This window comes from Nicotiana attenuata, chromosome 9 (assembly GCF_001879085.1).
Source record: "Nicotiana attenuata strain UT chromosome 9, NIATTr2, whole genome shotgun sequence".
Taxonomy (NCBI): Eukaryota; Viridiplantae; Streptophyta; class Magnoliopsida; order Solanales; family Solanaceae; genus Nicotiana; species Nicotiana attenuata.
In genome coordinates, this window is record NC_031997.1 from 18580043 (window position 1) to 18600965 (window position 20923).

A 20923-nucleotide genomic window follows, 5' to 3' on the forward strand; every position below is an offset into this window, starting at 1 on the left:
ATACCTGCACCACCTCTCGTCGTACAATCTCGCATAACATGGCCTGGATAACCAAAAGTATAACAAATTCCCAACTCCACGAGGCACTACCCGGCATGCTGCTTACCACACTGAGCACATTGTGGCAAGGTGATCGGCTCCAACCCTATACCACTATAAAATAACAAGAGTGGTCGATGAAGATTTTACCCGAAAGGCCAGGATCGATATCCATAAGGAGCTAATATTGGTTGGGAATTGGGTTTCTATCCAATCTAGCTATCGTGTTGCTTTTAATTGCACTTCTAAACATAGTTGGACTTGTTCTATTCTACTATTAATGCTACTAATTGCTGGAAATAATCTAAGTACAATATTTTTTAAAGGGTTTGTCTCAATTGATAAAAATCAATAGGGAAGTAACTTACACCTATGCGAGTATCTAATGGGGTCTAAAAGTTAGGACAAGATTGTTATATTTGGGATCATGATATAACCTTTGCACATAATTACTCACTCTATACCTCTCGGTAGTTTGAGTGACTTTGCCCTAATTGACTTTCTCAAGCCTAATTGGGTGTTCAAACAATGCAAGAAAAATAAGCTCAAGTCGGATATTACTATCTCTAGGTTTAACCCTTTAATTGGGGCTATCAATCTCTTGAATGCACCCCAATTCCTTGTTAGCCTGAATTTCCTAGACTTAGTCTCTCTTTCTCAAGAAGAGTCTAAGTCATATAGGCACAAATCAGTGTTTGCAACCACCAATTCAACAATTAAAGCATGATTCAAGCTAAAGATCATTAATCCATAAACAATTAAGCCCTAAAATTGAAGACCCATTAAATACCCACAATAGGGTTGGGTCACAACCCTAGCTAATGGGTTTAGCTACTCATAATCAAGGTAGAAATCAAAGATGGAGATGAAATATAAGCCATAAAAGTTGATTACAAGAATAAAATCTAAGATTAATAGTTAAAGCTACTTTAAAATTACTCAAAATAGCTAAGTACGGCGGTTCACAAGCTGCTCAATACAAAAGATGACCTAAAAATGTGAAAAAGAACTATTTATACACAGCTAAAATTTCTGGACAAAAATACCCCTATGGAGGTTTCGCTGTCAGCACAATACTGAGTGCCTTAGCGCTTTAACTTTCGCAGCCGCGCAAAAGCAAGCACGTACCACGTTTTTTCCATTTTGGACAGGGGCTGGGCTTGATTTCGCTGGAAGCGTAAGAGAGACCGCCTCAGCGTTGCCTTCAACCGCGGCCGCGTAAAATGTTCGCGGACCGCGTTCTTCCTTTGAGCTCAGATTTCCAGGTCTCCGATTCTTCAATTCGCCCTCAGCAGAATTTGCACCGCGGCTGCGTCTAGTATTCCGCTGCCACGGTATTTCACGGCGATCAGCGATATCTGTTGCTCCCCAAAATGCCTCTCTGAATCTCAATTCCGCTGTCAGCGTAATTGTGGTCGCCCCAGCGGTGGACCTTCCGCGGCCGCCCTTTTCCTTCGCTATCAGTGCTTTTATCTCAGCTTTGAACTTGTGCAGGTTTTAACTCCTTTTATGAGCTGGTTATGACTTTCTTGCTTCATTTGGACCAAACTCTGCAAACAAGCACAATAAGTTAGTTTTTGGGAATACTTTTACACATTTTTGATCCAAAACCTAAGAAAAAGGAGCATAAGATAAGCTAGAATCCCTAGTTATCACAAGGGCAGCCTCATCTGACTTGACTCACCCCAATACCGAGAACTAGAGGCCTTGGAACTCTGACTGGGCCCTGAATATGTGGAATGATCAAACATCATACCAACAAACCGAGGGGGTGCACTAGCCGGTGGCTGGGGTGTATACCTCGGGTACTGCTATCTCTGACCACCTCGGGTACTCCCACAGGCATGGAAATATAAATAGGAGAACTCAAAGAATCATGAGATATATCCAAATACGGAGAAAATTAAGATGACACATATGAATAAGTGGATCCCGGATAAAATAAGACCGATGCATCTCTATGACAAATCGAAACCATACCTGTAATGGCTTCGTAAGATGCGAGGACCTACGTCCTACCTCGAAAAGTATAGAATCTGGACTTGCCTCCCCTTCTAGGGAAACCTCTACCTTCTTGTCCCCTACCCCTAGTTGGTTGTGCAGGTGGAGCGACAACTGGAGCAGCAACCATGGCCTGTGAAATCTGTGGACCTGACTAAATCCGTTGAGCCTGAGTAGTCTGTGGAGGTTCACCCCCTAAGTCTGGGGCAGTCCCTCACCATATGATGGGTATCACCACACTCAAAGAAAGCTCTTAGTTGGCATGACTACTGAAACTCGCTCGGGCCTGGCTGGCTGGACTGATCGTTGAAGGCACCCCGTGAAGGAGGTGCACTAGAAAGTGGATAAGCAAAGTGTGCAACCTCAGACCTCTGGATAGCCGGAGCACCACTAGAAGATGGAAATGGCGAATAAACTAGACGGTTTAAATAGCCTCTACCATGACGGGTTGTAGCTGCAGCGTGGCCACCACTAAATCGTCTAGTACCTCGAGGACTTTTGGCCTCCATGTCCTCCCTCCCATGGCCCCACATACCCTCAAACCTTCGTGCGATCTCTACCACCTACAGATATGGGGTATCTGTCTCCAACTCTCGAGCCATGTTGAATTTAATACCATAGTTTAGCCCCTCGATAGATCAGCAAACTCGCTCTCTGATTGTAGAAACCAAGGCAGGTGCATATTTGAACAAATCACTGAGACAGTATACTCCAACATTGTCATAGTACCCTAGGGCAGTTGCTCAAACTCCACGCGTCATGCATCCCGAAGGGTCTGGGGAATAAAATCTCTCAAGAACATCTCTGAAAACTGAATCCATATAAGTGAAGCTGCATCGACTGGGCTACACTCCTCATAAGACCGTCTCCACTGATATGCTGCTCCTGATAGCTAGAATGTAGTAAAATCAACTTTGCTCGTCTCCACAATACCCATGGTGTGGAGAATACGATTGAAATATAAAACCTTGTGCATCCTCTGAATCTAAGCCATTGTAAGTAGGAGGATGATACTTCTTGAACCTCTCAAGTCTATGATGCTCCTCCTTAGATGCCTCTGCCCTAACCTCTGGTTGAACCGGAACAACAGGCTGCGCTGCATAACCTTTGGGACCTGATCAACACGGACCTGCTGCTTTGGAATATGGGCCGCAGGAGTCTGAGCTCCTCCCCCAACCTATGATGTGACTGGTGAAAGTAGAATAAATCCCGCCTGAGCTAGAGTACCGAACATGATCAAAAATCATACGAGGGTACCTGAAGTGCAGGGGTGGCCACAGGCGCCTTGGGTGCCTTCCCCTCAACTGGAACTACTGGTGGCTTCTCTATCGCATCTCGGGCAGGTGATCTAGCTTCACCACGTGCCCCTCATCGGCCTCTATCCCAGCCCCAGCCCTAGCCCTAGCCCTGGCCTTGGCCTCTCGCGGCTCTAGCAAGGGGCGCGGGTGCCTGATCGTCGGATCCAGCAGTGCGTGTCCTCACCATCTGTGATAGAATAGAAAGTCAAAGATTTAGATTTTGAAGTCAACCAATTCGCACGATAAGGAATCAAAGAAGTGGAAGTTTCCTAACGGTTTCATAGCCTCTCGAAGATAAGTACAAACGTCTACCGATCCACAAGACTCTACTAAACCTACTTATGACTCGTAACACATATGAACCTAGATCTCGGATACCAACTTGTCACGACCCCGATTTCCCTCCTTAGGATGTCGTGATGGCACCTAGTCTCTAAGACTAGGTTAGCCTAATATTTAATAATAACGTAACAGAATATAATCAAATAGAAATACTAAAGTAAAACTAATAAACTCATATAACCTTCCAAAATACGATCTCAACAAAACTTCACCCAAAACTGGTGGAACGGGGTCATAAGCTCTACAAAATAATCTAGAATGTCTACTGTAACACTATCTAAATAAGAAATACAATTGAATGAAAAGATAATGGAAGGTGACTCTAAGGCTTGCGGACACCGAGCAGGTATACCTTGAGGTCTTCGAAAAATATCTACAATCAATCACTAACGTCCAGCACCAGCAGACGTACCTGGAACTACACAAAAAGATGTGTAGAAGGGAAGTATAAGTACACCATAATGGTACCTAGTAAGTATCAAGCCTAACCACGGTAGAGTAGTGAGGAGGCCAGGCCAAGACACCTACTAGGACATAATAAATAGAAAGAAAATATAATAATGAGAAGTAATGGAAAAATGGAGAAATAAATAATAACGAAGCATGTTGATAACGTAGAGTAATGATGGAATTGTAAGCATAGAATTAACAAGAAGGGAGAAAATAAGAAGAACCAAAATAGTCAAATACGGACAAAACTGATAAGAGGAGGAAGAATAAAAGCAGCAAGAACTGCTCCACCAATAACTCTTTCAACATGAAATGCACAACAAGAATCAAAACCGAGGTACCGCCTCGTATACAACAAGAATAACAACCAAGGCACTGCCCTGTGTACAACAAGAATCACAACCTAGGTACTACCTCGTATTCATATTTCTCAATTTCAGTCACATATTTCCTTACACTGCCGTGTAAACCTTTCGTTTAGATATTTTTGAAGTTATTTTTCCCGAAATAGCTTCCTGCACTTTATCCCACCTTATGACGCAACATGGCTTCAAGTGATTTCCTTACTAGCAACACGCACATAAATCCCACCTTATACCGTTGCATGCACATTAACCCCTATCCTTATACCACTGCATGTGCATCAATATCACAACACAATAACAACTCGCACCACAAGATAGACTTATGTGTTGAACTGTGCGTTTGGGAATTGAAGAAAAATTTTGGCAGAGCAGAGCATTTCTACGGTCCATTATGCGATCGCAGAATCACTCTGCGGGCCGCAGATCCGCCATAGAGTGAAGAAAAAAAGTGCCAAACTTTGGAGGTTATTTTGGGGTCAATTATGCGGCCGCATAATCGTTTCATGGGCCACACATTCATCGCAGAAGCTAGCATGAGAAATTTTGGAAGGAGGTTCTGCGGTCCCTTCTGCGATCGCAGAATTGGTCTACGGACCGCAGACACGTCGCATACCTGAACAACAATGCCAGTTCCAGAGGGCCATTATGCGGACCGCAGAAGTGTTATGCGGTCACATATGCGACTGCAGAATTGCATCAGGGCTTCATTTTTTCTAATTTTGTAACCCGATCCTATTTCGATATCTAGTCGTTGGAGACCATTTATAAGGTAAAAATCAGATATTTTGAGAGTGGGGAAGCGCTCTAGAGTAAGATAAACTAATTGTTTACCAATGTTTGCTCATGTCTTGAAGAATTCACAAGAAAAAGTCACAAGGTCTTCATCCTAGAGGTAAAATTCTACTCCCTAACCCTCAATTTCGAGATTTAACTGAAAATAGGTAGTAAGACAAGTAATTATTGGGTGTGGGAGTTGTTCATTATGCATGCATGTACTCAAGGTTGTGGGAAGATTGCTGAGCTCAATTGGGTAGACTTTGGGTAGTGAAATAAAAGAATCCCCCATAATAGGACCTTGAAATCATAATGCCCACATAGTGTTTGATAAAATTCTCTAATGAGTTTGAACCATGAACTCCTTCCTAATTTGTGTTCAATTTTGGTATATTTCTTAATAGATCGAAGTGGCTAAAAATTCCTATCATTGTAGTAATTTAAGGGAAGCTCAAGGCGAGGTATATTGGCTAAACCTCTCTCTTAGAATTAAATCCCACAATGTTCGTGTAAGTTCCGAGTTGTTCACTTTAAACTTGCTATTCTGATTAAGCTTGCTATTCTGATTGCTACATATATGTTGAAAATGTGTTCTGAATATTCTTATAATATTATGTTGTTCTTCTGGAGCGTGTTCAAAGCATGAGTCATGCATTAAACTATTGTGACTTCAAGTCAAGTTCAAATGGAAGTTGTTATGCCAAATTGTGTAATAAATCTCCATGTGTCTAACACCCTTATTTGCTAACATGTATATTTAAAGTCTTAATTTGAAAAGTCGCGTTGTTGATTATCCATGATGAAATTTGAAAGTGAAGTAATAGAGCATGAAATATGATGTGCGGCCAACGTGCCAAGATGATATTGCGTTATGGCCACTGGTGCCAATACAATGAATGATATGTAAAATATTATGAAATGAATGGCAAATCCCTTAAATAATCAATGCTTTGGAAGTATCGTTTAGTCACCGAGGAAGGGTAGGTCAAAATAACCTAACCCCAAAACTATACGTGCCGGTGTAGGAGTGATTGAGGGGTAAATCCCCGTGTTAACGCGATGAGGTTGTTTCCCCTTATATGGGATGAGATTGATGTGTTGAGATATTTCCCCTTAAATGGGATGTGATTATTGCTAGCAAGATATGATGTGATGTCTACCCGCAACGTATTGTGGTGAGACGACATAACCGATCGGGCTGAGATCGGATACCCTGTTGCGCACATGGTTGTGTTGTGAGTGGATGTCTCGGGGTTAGACGGCTTAGCCGATCAGGCTGAGATCGGACTCCATGCTAAAAACACGGTGGTGTATCGGTTCTAAAGATCTCCCAACTTAAAATATTGAAACTTACTTGAAATTTACCTTTCCCCTAACTTGACACCTTGATAACGTTGAGTCTCTCATTGATTTCATATTTCCTTCTCCGTTTGCTGTTACTCATTCTATTGAGATGGTTTTTTGTTTTACATACTAGTACTATTCCATATGTACTAACGTCCCTTTTGCCGGGGGCGCTGCATCTTTAACGGATGCAGGTGGTTCCATAGCAGGTGGTATTGATCGGTGATAGCAGCGCACCCTCTCCAATACTGATTTGGTGAGACCCACTTTATTTTGGGGTCCTGTATATCTTGTCCTTTGTACATAGCATTTTTAGGTATAGCCAGTGCCTTATTGTCAGCACTGTCGTAGATCTCTTTTGGTTCCGTTAGAGGGTCCGTAGACATAGTGTGGGTTGTATTTTGTTTTGGGGAGGCTTAACTAAAAATGTTGTAATCGCATCACTTGTTCCACTTCAACTATGATTGTATAGTGTACTATTTTGGAGACATGTTAATGACGTAACTTATGGCAATGAACTGGTGTTGTTCACGTGACCTCTTACTGTCTAATTGATAAAATATAGTCTTCTCTTTATTCATGGGTGATTACGGTAGAAAGCATTATGCAGTCTTTCTCGATCGGGGTATCTCTGTTGAGCGACGGTTGCACTCCCCAACGTCGGGGCATGACATGCCCATGTACCATAACATGCCAAAATCAACAATATCAATGTTTAGAAAAAAAAAATAGCCCATGGCTCAACCACAATTTCTACAAGAATATCAACAATAACAATGAATGTGAATTGCTCAACAAGGAAGATATCTCAACAATTAACAACTACGCCTCAATGTGATAACGGCTTTTACAACTTCAAAACCAATAACTCAACAAGAAGATAATTCACGAAATAAGGATTTCAAGTAAAAGTAATTCAAAAACTATGGATGTAACAAGGCAATAAGGAAAGCAATAACTTCAACTAAAGCATAAGAGCAAAATATCAAGTAAGATATAGATAAAGTGTTAAACAAGTCTAACAAGACATGTAAGGATGGACTAACACAAGTTAGAGTAGATTGACAATGAGCATTAAAACATGATATGACGATTCAATTAAAGGAATGGAAAGAGTCTAAATAACTTAAACCAGTCAAATACCATATATAACCCGTGTACCCACTTGTCACCTTGCATACACGGCTTTCACATAACACAAATAGCACAATCAATCCCAATTCCTAAGGGGTAGTCCCCCCGCACAAAGTTAGGCAAGATACTTACCTCAACTAGGCCAACTCAACCCTTGGAAAAAGCTTTTCCCCTAAAATTCGCCTCCACACGGCTCAAATCTAACCAAAATTAACTTAATATCATCAAAAAATGCAAGGGAAAATGATTACAATAGATAAAGCTATGATATTTACACTTTTCCCAAAAAGTCAACTATCACGCCCCAACCTCGATGAGCGCGTCCAGCGCTCAACCGAGATACCCCAGTCAAGCATGCCTATACAATGCTTTCTACCCGAACTTACCCATGAATAAAGAGGAGATATATTTCATAAATTAGACAATGAGAAGATCATGTGCACAACACCAATTCAATACCATAGTCACGCCATTTATAAGTCTCCAAAACATTACATTGCACATTTATAGTTTAGAAGTGGAACAATGTGATACAATTACAACATACTTAGTTTGACTTTCCCATAACAAAGGTACAGCCCACACTATGTCTACAGAGCCTCTAACGGATACAAAAGAGTACTATGAAAGTGCCGGCAACAAGGCCCAGGCTATACGTCAAAACACAATATACGAGGAACAAAAGATACACGACCCCAAAACGAAGTGGGGCTCACCAAGTCAGCAGGGAAGAGGATGTACCACTATCAGTGATCAATGTCGCCTACAGTGGAACCACCTGCATCCAATAAAGATTCACCGCCCCTGGCAAATAGGGACGTTGGTACATGTAGTACTAGTATGTAAGACTAAACACCCTCTCAGTAGAACGAGTAACAATACAAGGAGAAACAATCATAGGGTCAATGGAAGCCTCAAATAATACAAAAGCATCAAGTTAGGAGTAAGAGAAGTTTTCAAGTAATTTCAATATTCTAGGTTGGGAGATCCTTAGTTCCGATATACCATCGTGTTTTTAGCATGGAGTCCGATCACGGCCCGATCGGCTAGGCCATCTCACCGTAAGACATATAATCACAGTCACAATCACATCCAATCACAATCACAATCTCGACCCGATCGACTAGGCAATCTCACCACAATGTTGTGTGGATTGACATCACACTCCGCTAGCAATCATCCCATCCCAATTAAGAGGAATAGTCTCAAGACATCAATCTCATCCCATTTAAGGGGAATATTCTCAACACATCAGTTCGGGAATTTACCCCTCATTCACTCTTACACTAGCACGTGTAGTTTCGGGGTTAGGTTATTTCGACCTACCCTTCCTTGGTGACTAACGATACTCCCAAAATGTTTATTATGTAAAGGATTTTCAGCTCATATCATAATTTTTCACATGCCTTTCCATTTCATCGGCACTAGTGGCCACAAATGTAATATCATTATTGGCACGTTGCCATACTTCATATTTCATGCTCACCCCTTTCACTTTCAAGCACCATCATGGATTATCATCAACGAGGCATTTCAAATCAAGACATTAAGTACACATATGAGCAAATAAGAGTCTTAAGCACATTGAGTTTTCGTCCACAATTTGGCATAATAACTTGCAACTGAGACATTGAATTCATAATATTTCGATACATGGTCACAGTTGAATGCATTCCACAAGGATAACACAATATGATGAGAGCATTCGTAACACATTTTGAGCATGTATCTTTCGACAAAAAATTTGTTTGGAATAGTCAAATTTATGATGAATAACTCGGAGCATGAGAAATAAGAAATTGGCCCATCATGCTTGAGACTTACGAGAACATCGTGGGATTCAATTCTAAAAGAGAAGTTTAGCCAACATACCTCGCTTTGAGCTTTCCTTAAATTACTAAAATGTTCTGAAAATCCTAGAAACTTCAATCTATTTAGAGACATAACAAAATTGAACCATAATTAGGAAGATATTTGTGGTTTCAGCTCATTTAAGCATTTTATCAAGCACTAGGTGTGCATTATGATTTCAAGGTTCTTCTATGGTGGATTCCTTCATCCCACAACCCAATGTTTACCCTTTTGAGCTCAACAAACTTCTCACAAACCTTGTAGGTACACGCATACTTAAATAACGCTCTCATATACCCATCTTCTACCCCGAACTCGAAATGGAAAGCTAGGGCTAGAACCTTACCTCTTGGGTAAAGACCTTATGAGTTTTCTAACCTTTTGTTCAATTGCAGATGTCGGCATTGCAACAATTGTTCGCAATTGAGAACCCTCTCAATTGAAAATAATTCCTCGCAAATGCAGCCACTGACAACCTAAGAGGAGGTCACAAATGCGACATTGGCTTCGCATTTGCGATGCATGTCCTCCTCGCAAATGCGAAACTTTTATCGCAAATGTGAACTACCCAATTTCCTGAACTACATTGCAATTGCAACCCAGGTATCGAGATTGCGATACTTGAGACCCCCCCTCCCCCCCATCTAAGGTCGCAATTGCGAACCTGGTGTTCACAAATGCAACACAGAGGCATTAGCACACCAGATTCTGTTTTTCAGTCCAAAACATTCTAAAACATATTCAAAACTCATCCGAGCCCTCTAGGCTTTAAACCAAACATCCACACAAGTCTAAAAACATCATACGAATATGATCTCATGATCAAAATGCATTCCAAATTTTGCAGCAAAGTTCTGAATAGCATAATGGACCTATGCCAAGTCCCAAAATCACATTCCGAACCTGATAGCCAAAAGTCAACCTATGGTCAAACTTCTAAACTTCAAATTGCCAATTTTTGGCAAAACAACACAAATTAACCTACGAACATCCAAATTCGATCCCGGGCATACGCCCAAGTCCAAAAGCACGATATGAAGCTATCAGAGCCTTCAAAATACTGTTCCGGGGTTGGTTTAACAAAGTCAACCATTGGTGAACATAAACAACTTAGGCTTCTAAGCCAAGAATCAAAAGGTCCAATTCAACCCGAAATCTTCCCGAAACGAAACCAATCAACCCTGTAAGTCTTAAGACCATAAACACACATGTGTGAAGCATCAAAAGGAAAATTGGGGAGCAATTACACAAAACAACTGGTCGGATCGTTACAGAAATAGTAGAAGGTGACTTCGAGGCCTTAGAGCGGAACAGTAGGTATACCTTAGAGTCTCCACAACAACTCGAAATCAACTCACTAATGACCCGCACACTCTGAGGTACCTGGATCTGCACAAAGAATGTGCAGAATCATAGCATTAGTAAACCTCAATCGGTATCCAGTAAGTATAGTAGTGATGAGGTTCAAGTCAAGACACTTGCTAGCCAAATAACCTGTACAGTATATCAAAGACTGACAACATGAAAAATAGTAGAAGGGAATAGCCAAAATCTCATTTGAACAAGTGATAATAACTTAAAACAAATAAAGGCTAAGCTTCAACAATGAGTCATCAAATATATAGCAAACATATGGCACCTCGTGCCCACATTACCAATCAGCCTCGCACGGCAAAGACCTCATGCCACAATAACAGTCACACTTTCACGATAGAGATTCCATGCCACAATATGAGTCATACTTGCACGGCAAAGACCTTGTGCTACAATATAAGTCACACTTGCACGGCAAAGACCTCGTGCCACAATATTAATCTGATTCCGTATCAATTTCAAACAACACGATCAAGAGAACTTTTCAAGAATCAAATAAATTGCAGACAACTCCATGTCGATGAATCCATCTTGACAACCGAGATATCAAGTAATAACAGAGGCATAGATATGCATGTTAGAAATCACACAACCAATCATGTATCAATTCATAACACACACAAAGAAGTCATAAGTGCAAACAAGAATAACCCGTTTTCCCCATCACACAAACATAATCAATAAACTCCCCCATGCCATCACATATCATCCCCACTTATCTCATCACGTGCGGAACAGTAAAGTAAAAGCCCGCCTTGTCTCGCCACATGCGTATTAACAATCATCCCACCTTGTGTCGCCATATGCACAAACCCGATATAACCCGCCTTGTTTCGCCGCATGTGCAATATCAACAATAATAATAGCATGACAGAAACCTCGTGCAAACACCCGAACAATCCGCCCAACAATTCCACATGTGCCATAATAATAACAACACAACATGCCAACAATTGTCATCAAGACATAAACTCACAATCCGCCAATGTAGTGCACAAGGGCAAGCCAATGAAGGAAATGTGGATGGGTTCTCAACATATGATCATGAATTCAACTAACTCACATTAGCAACAATCTCACAAACGCCCAACTTGGCCAATTAAGGAATTACAATCCTAAAATATGTTCTCTAGAATGGAATATAAACTCTAATAAATAACCAAATGAAAACATGTAGTACATATATCTCTCAATCAAAGCAAGACAATAAAAGCAACCGTGGGTCAAATCTGGTAATCAATCACGCATAATACAGGGTACACACGCGTCACCCTGTGTACCCATCGTGCACACATATCACAAATAAGCAAAATCCTAAGGGATAATTCTCCCCACAAAAAGTTAGGCAAGATACTTTCCTCAAATTGCCCAAATCAACACTCAAAAATAGCTTTTCCCATGAAATTTGCCTCTGCTCTGCTCAAATATTACCAAAAATGACTTAATAATATCAAAAACAATGCAAGAGAAACCAATTTTGATTAATAAAACCGAGATCTTTACACATTTCCCCAAAAGTCAAACTCGGACTCGCCCAGTCAAAACCCGAATCGAAGGGTAGATCTTTACTATTGATAACCCCACAAGTCCAATTATGTATTTGGTTTTCAAATCCGAGTCCAATTCCATATGAAATCAAAATAAAATATTGAAATTGAGTCAAAAACACTTAACCATAGCTAAATGTGAAAATCCCCTTCAAAAATTGCCTCCCACCAACTCTAGGGCTAAAAATGTGAAAAAATGAGACTAAGTCCCAAAATAACTAGTAGCTATAAACAAGCTGCAGATGTCGTGCTTGCGACCAGAGGTTCGCACATGCGACTAACGCAAAAGCGACCTCAAGTCCACAAATGCCAAGCCTGGATGCCTCTGCAACCATCGCAAATGCGATAAAATGTTTGTAGAATCGAAACCCCCCCCCCCCCCCCAAGCGAAACATTATGTCGCAAATATGACTTCAGCATTCGCAAATACGAAAATCCCCCACGGATAAGCCATCGCAAATGCGATCAAGGTCCGCATATGTGAAACTAGCTCCGCAAATACGAAGCTGGTCCCCTGGCCCAACATTGAAAAGTGAGAAGAATCTCTCAAATGCGGTGGTCGCAAATGAGACCATCTCCTCGCAAATGCGAGAACAGCAGCACCAACAAAATTTGAACTCAACTCAAAATGACCCGGAACACGTCCAAAACTCACCCGAGCCCCCGAGGCGCCACACCGAACATACACACAAGTAAATAAACATCATACAAACTTACTCGTGCACTCGAATCTTCAAAATATCATATAAAACCACGAATTGAACACCAAAACGCATAGAAATTGCCTTGAAACTCAACAAATTCTAAAATTCAACCAATCTCATGATTCCTATCAAACCAACTCGGCGTGATGCCAAAGTTTTCAAACAAGTTCCAAATAACATAACGGACCTATTTCAAGTCCCGAAATCAAAATCTTAACCCGATAGCCACAAAGTCAACCCATGGTCAAACTTAGAAAATTTATAAACCTTCAAATTGCCAACTTCTGGCAAAAAGATCGAAATCAAACTAGGAACCTCTAAATTCGCTTCCGGATATATGCGCAAGTGCAAAATTACCATACGAACCTATTAACACCGTTCTGGGGTCGTTTCCACAAAAGTCAAATCTCGGTCAACTCTACCGACTTAAAGCTTCCAAATAGAGAATTTCTCTTCCAAATAAACCTCGAACCTATTGAACCCCAAAACCAACCATACACACAATTTTTGATACATCATATGAAGCTACTCAAGACCTCAAATAACCGAACGGAATACTAAAGCTCAAAACGACCGGTCGGGTCATTACATTCTCCGCCTCTTAACCAAACCTTTGTCCTCGAACATGTGGAGTCACTCCGGAGCCATCAGGTCAATAAATACATTCACCATACACATACTCATGGGCAACCCCACATCATCACAATCCATATAAACACAACCTCGAGTGAGGGTTACTCCTCCAACCTAAGCCGATAAGCCTTAGGACTAACTCTCAACATCCGGGACTTTCTCCTAAGACCCAATTCCCACATATACACACACTGTATCAACCTCAATCAGATACATCAAATTATTAATTTATTCACAAGGTATAATCATACGACATAACACATCATCATAAGCCCATAACAATAACTCTGACCACCATAGATGCCCATCACCAAGCCCGGTACCAGTAAACAACCTCATATCAACTAGAACCTCGTCCCAAACCTTCACAACACTGCAAATGATGTAAGAAACATGTGGAAACTCATAACAATCACCCAACTGACAAGTCGTGGAGTTCTCTTGCTTGGCTAGAACCAACACCATGCCCTAAGCTAATCAACGACATTCATATCCCGATATACCTCAACTAAGTTCGATCAAACTAATTCCACGTTGAATGATCTCATCTCATCTAGTACAATCTATACGACTAACAAACCATGCCAAACTCCACCTAGAAACATATGCACAATACGTACCCAACAAGCACAAGTCGAGCATAACTGAAGATGGAAAGAGAAACACATGAGAGAACTATATAATAGGTACAACTCCCCATCAGTACCTTACTACGAGTCCATCCCCCAAGGGAGAAGTAGAACACTCGAAAAAATCACAAAAAATTTCATCCTAGCATGTAGCCTGGTCCAAACATGTTGATCCATTTGAAAACACGAGGATCCCATACTCAACTCGAAATCACAAGTAGGATATGCATCTCATCAACCAAAAACCTTTCACTAACTCAATCCCCTAGAACAAAACCACAACACGCAATGGACTCCCCATGCCCATAGAGCACCTCAACCGCAAGTCATGGCCAAACCATCCATAGTCACGTAAAAAACCACCATATTAAGTAACAGAAAGTCAACCCTATTCTCAAGACCCCCAATAGTGACCAAGAAAGAATGATATACACAGTCTACCAAAATAGAATTCCTCAAATAAAACTGATGCCTCTCTATGATGTGCCTGGCCTCCCCCTATGACGCCCTCTACTCACATGTCCCCCATCTCTAGCTTGTTATACAGGGTAGCAGCATCTGGAATGGAAACCATAGCCTGAGTATTCCGCTAAGGCACACCCGTCCGGAGTCTGGGACAATCTCTCACCATGTGCCTGATATCCTCACGCTCAAAGAAACCTCTCTAATATCGTGGTTGTGGGAGCTATCTGGAACGAGTGCTCTAGGACCCTTGGATAGATAGAGCACCACGTGAAACCTAAAGTGCAGACTGAACTGGCTGACCAACCAAACCTCTACCATGACGTGTCTTGCCCCCAAAATAGGGACCAGTAGATACTCTTGGTCCACAAGGCTTCTTAACCTTCCTTTCCTCCCTCTCCAGACCGCAGATACGCTCTAACCTCTAGCGATCTCCACAACCTACTGAATGGAGTATCAGTCTCCAACTTCCATGCCATCTCAAATTTGAGACCATATCCGAGTCCCTCAATATATCTATGGACTCTCTCTCTAACAGTGGAAACCAAAGCACGTGTATGACGAGATAACTCAGCAGACCTCATAGCATACTCAGACGTAGTTATAGTCGCCTGATGCAACTACTCAAACTATGTGCGCAATGCATCCCTAAGGGTCTGGGAACGAACTCCCTCAAAAATAGATCAGTGAACTAAGCCCAAGTAAGTGGCGGTGCGCCAGCTCGCCTACTCTCCTCATAAGCCTGCCACCATCTGTATGCCTACCCATTAGCTCGAAATTAGTAAGGGCGACCCCACTCAACTCCATTATGCCCATAGTACATATAATACAGTGACACTGGTTTAGTTGTCGACAGGTTGACCAAGTTGGCACATTTCATTCCGGTTGTGACTACGTATACTTCAGAGAGGTTGGCCCAGATTTATATCCAGGAGATAGTCCGGTTGCATGGTGTACCTGTTTCCATCATATCAGATAGAGGCCCTCAGTTTACTTCACATTTTTGGAGATCCGTATGAGTTGGGGACCCATGTAGAGCTCAGCACACCATTTCATCCACAGAACGACGGGCAGTCGAAGCAGACAATTCAGATTCCTGAAGACATGCTCAGAGCATGTGTGATTGACTTTAGAGGGCAGTGGGATCGATTCTTACCTCTGGCCAAGTTTGCTTACAACAATAGTTATTAGTCCAGTATCGAGATGGCTCCATTTGAGGCTTTACATGGTCAGCGATGTCGTTCTCCCATCGGGTGGTTTGAGCCCGACGAGGCTAAGTTATATGGTACTAATTTGGTAAAGGATGCCTTGGAAAAGGTAAAGTTGATTCAGGAGCGGCTTCGCACAACACAGTCTAGACAGAAGAGTTACACAGATCAGAAGGCACGTGATCCATCATTTATGGTGGGCAACAAGGTTCTCTTGAAAGTCTCGCTGATGAAGGGGATTATGAGATTCGGGAAGAAAGGCAAGTTGAGCCCCAGGTTTAAAGGCCCATTTGAGGTGTTGAGACGAGTTGGGGAGGTTGCTCATGAACTTTCCCTACCTCCTAGACTATCAGGAGTTCATCCGATTTTTCACGTGTCCATGCTCCGGAGGTATCACGCTGACTTGTCACATGTGTTAGACTTCAGCACCATTTAGTTAAATGAGATCCTGGGCTATGAGGAGGAGCCAATTGCCATTGTTGCTAGACATGATCGCCAATTGAGATCCAAGAGGATTTCCGCAGTAAAGGCTTAGTGGAGGGGTTAACCAGTCAAGGAGGCGACCTGGGAGTTCGAGGAGGACATGCGAAGAAGATATCTACACTTATTCAGCACTCCAGGTATGAAATTAAACCCATTCGAGGAAAGAACATTTGTTTAAGAGGTGGAGAATGTAACGACCCAACCGGTCATTTTTCTTTCTAGAACCCCGTTTCCATAAATAAGACTTCCCGTACATGTTTTTATTATTTTATGACTTGTGGGGATGGTTAGTTCGGGATTTGGAAGGGTTCGGGTTGAAATCGAAACACTTGGTTCCTTAAGGTTGTCTTAAAAGGCTAAGTTTGACTTCGATCAACATTTTGAGTAAACGACCTTGAAATTCAGGATTTGACGGTTCCAATAGGTTCGAATGATTATTCTGGACTTGGGCGTATGTTCGAAGCAGGTTTTGGATGACCCGGGAGCGTTTTGGCGCATAATAGTGAAAGTTGGTTTTTTGAAGGATTTAGAAGTTCGGTAAATTTGGTTTGGAGCGTTTTTGGTGATATCAAGGTCCAAACAGAATTCCATGACCGGAAATAGTTCCATAATGTCCTTTAAGACTTGAACACAAAATTTGGTGTCATTCCGAATAGTTTTGGTACGTTTCGACGCATTCAAAGTAAATTGAAGAACTTGAAATTCATAAGTTTGATTCAATTGGTTTTGGGGTGTGATTCTTAAATTTAATGTTGTTTTGGGCGTTCTAAGAGTTTGAGCAAGTCCGTTTTATGATTCCAAACTTGTTGGTATGTTCGGGCGGGGCCCCGGGGGCTCCGAAGGTCAATCGGATGAGGCTCGGACCAAGTTGAAAACTTGGAGCAACAGTTGAAGCTCCAGTTGCTGTCATAATCGCACCTGCGCTTGGCCAGCTGCAGGTGCGAGCTCGCAGAAGCGAGCCAAGCCTCACAGAAGAGGCTAAGGAAAGGCAGCCCAGGATCCGAAGGTGCAGCCCAACCTCCGCAAAAGCGAGACCGCAGAAGCGGGACCCCGTCCGCAGAAGCAAAACCAGCCAGCCCAGGGAACTTCCATAGAAGTGGACTTTTGTCCACATAAGCGAGGGCGCAAATGCGGCCCTGTGACCGCAGGTGCGGAATTGTTGGAGGTAGTGAGGTTTATTAAATACGGGACTTAGGCATTTTTCTCCCATTCTTCACACACTTGGGGTTATTTTAGAGCTTCAAAAGGGGATATTTCAACCTAGCTATTGGGGGTAAGTAATTCCTACCTAATGTGAGTTTAATATATAGATTATGGGTAGATGTTAACATGTAAATTTGTGGAATTCATGGAAACCTATGTTTTTGATAAAAATGAGATTTAACCACGAAATTTGTTATGGAATTTGGTAAAAATCATATATTTGTGTTCATGAGGTTATGGGTAACAACTTTCTTAAAAAATTTCCGAAATCCGGGCACGTGGGCCCAGTGGGTGAATTTTAGGAACCTTACATTTAGGGTTGGGCAATCACTTAAATAGTTAAAATATGAACTTCTGAACATATATTGATTAGTTTATACACTATTTGAATAATTTTGGATTATTCGGCACCGGCTTGAGGGTTTGAGCATAATCTTGGACCGGAAAGTAAGCCTTGAGACGAGGTAAGTCTCTTTTCTAACATTGTAAGAGGGAATTAACCCCCTAGGTGAATTAAATAAACATGTGTACCTATTTGGGGGCGGCTACGTACGTACGAGGTGACGAGAGTCCGTACGTAGCTACTAATTATGTTATTGTCCGGGTAGTTTAGGACCTATATTATGCTATACTTGAAATGTTTGCACCCCTACTTGTTGATTTATTATTTAAGTCATATTGGAAGTCGATAAAAGAATTGTAAAAGGTAAAAATTCACTTACCTGAAGTTGCAAACAGAACACTTGACAATAAATGAGAATTTGTGTTTTATTTTATATGTTCTCTATTTGTGGATCGGGCCGAGTGCATCGGTAGCAGGTAGTTCATCTATGGTTTGTGCCGTTCGACCCTCGGTAGTGCACAGTTTAAATATTATGTTGGATCGGGTCATACGACCTTGGCATAATTTGCGCATGAAAATTCTTTGGAACTATTCATAATTGATATTGCTTAAATGTCTTGAAATGCAAGCTATTAAATGATGAAACTAAACTTGGGATTTAATATTTGTGAAAGAAGAAATTATTATTTCCTGTTATTGAGCTTTCAGTATTTTTCATGAAATCCATGCTTAGTATAAAATTCTAATATATTATTGTTAGCCCATAGTATGTGTCAAAGTCGACCCCTCGTCACTACTTCGAGGTTAGACTGGATACTTTCTGAGTACATATTGTTTATGTACTCATGCTACACTTATGTACTTAATTGTACAGGACCTGAGGCAGGTACATCTGGTTACCAGTCCGGCGCGCATATTTGATCACCGCTTCGAGACTATACGGTGAGCTGCCCTTCTGAGCCGTACTGCGGCAGCCGAAGTCTTCCTTTTGTTATATTTTCTGTCTATCATTTCAGACAGTAGACTAGTATTCTTTTGTATATTCTACTAGAATGCTCATACACTTGTGACACCGGGTCTTGGCACACACTAGTAGACTAGTGATTTTGGGTTGTATTTCTACAGTTATGATTTCATTTAGCTTCTTTCGTTTTGATCGCTTTAAAATCTGTTATTCATTAAATTCTTTAAATTTAAGGAAAGTTAGCTGTTTGAAAAACTTAATAAAAATGGAAATCACTAGATTGTTCACTGTTGGCTTGCCTAGCAACGGCGCTTGGCGGCATCACGGCCTAAACATGAATTGGGTCGTGATATCGTAAATCTAAATCTTAGTGGCTCATGACTTGTACTATCAGTACTTGGGTAATTGTATAACGATTTAGGTATTTCATATTGACTCTTAATTTCATTATTAAATTGTGTTTTACTAATATTTGGCTTAGCTAGCAGGTTGGGTTAGGTGCCGTCACGGCTAGTTGGATTTTGGGTCGTGACAAAAGCGTGTAGTAATAATTTCAAATAATGGAAATCAACAGGGGAAGAGATAACATGAACAATAACTTCAAATAATGATAATCAACTATGAGAGAGATAACACGAAAAATAACTCCAAATAATGATAGTCAACGATGAGAGAGATAACATGTAACAACAATAGAGGCAACAAGTTCAACTAAGGCATGAGAGTAATTTGTCAATCAGGATGTAGAACAAGTGTTAACAAAATCATTTAAGGCATGTACGGATAGACTAACACAAGTGATAATAGATTGACTATGAGAACTTTGATATGGCATTTCAATTAAAGCATGGAAATAGTCTAAGTAGCCTAAATTGGTCAAATACCACATACAGCCCGTGTATCCACTCATCACCTTACGTACATAGATTTCACATAGCACAAATAAATCAATCAATACCAATTCCCAAGGGGTAGTTCCCCACACAAAGATAGGCAAGATACTTACCTCAGACAACGCTAACTCAATCCACTAGTAAGCCTTTTCCGTAATTATCCAACTCCGAACGGCTCGAATCTAGCCAAAATAACTTTATACCATAAATACAAACCATAGGAAACTATTCAGAATAATAAAGCAGCAATCTTGAAAGAAAAACAAAAAGTCAACCCTGGGCCTGCGTCTCGGAACCCGACCAAACTTACAAAATCCGAACGCCCACTCAATAATGAGTTCAACCATACTAAAATTATTCAAATCCCCAAAATTCATTCTATGAAGTTTCACAAATTTTTCCCAAATTTTCCAACTCAAAACACTAATTAAATGATAAAAATAATGATTGATTCACGTATAATAACCAAATCCAAGTTAGAACCACTTACCCTGATAATTTTCTTGAAAATCCCTCTAAATATCGCCACAAACTGAGCACTCTAGGTCAAAAGATGAAGAATAAATGAAAACCCTCAAACTCACTATTTCTGCCTAGCGACTTTCACTTCTGCGAGTCCACAGCCGCACCCACAGCTCCGCACCAGCGGAATTCCATCGCAAGTGTGGCCCTCACTGAGGCCCCTAAAATATCGCATATGCGGAGCCCTAAGCGCAACTGCTTGCACTTCTGTGGGAGGCCAGTCGCTTCTACGTGTCTTCTACTGCGGATAATTGACCGCACCTGCGATCTAGCTGGACAGACCAATCTTCGCTTTTGCAGCTCATAGGCCACTTCTGTGGTGCCGCACTTGCGGCCCAAAGTGCGCAGGTGCGATTGCAC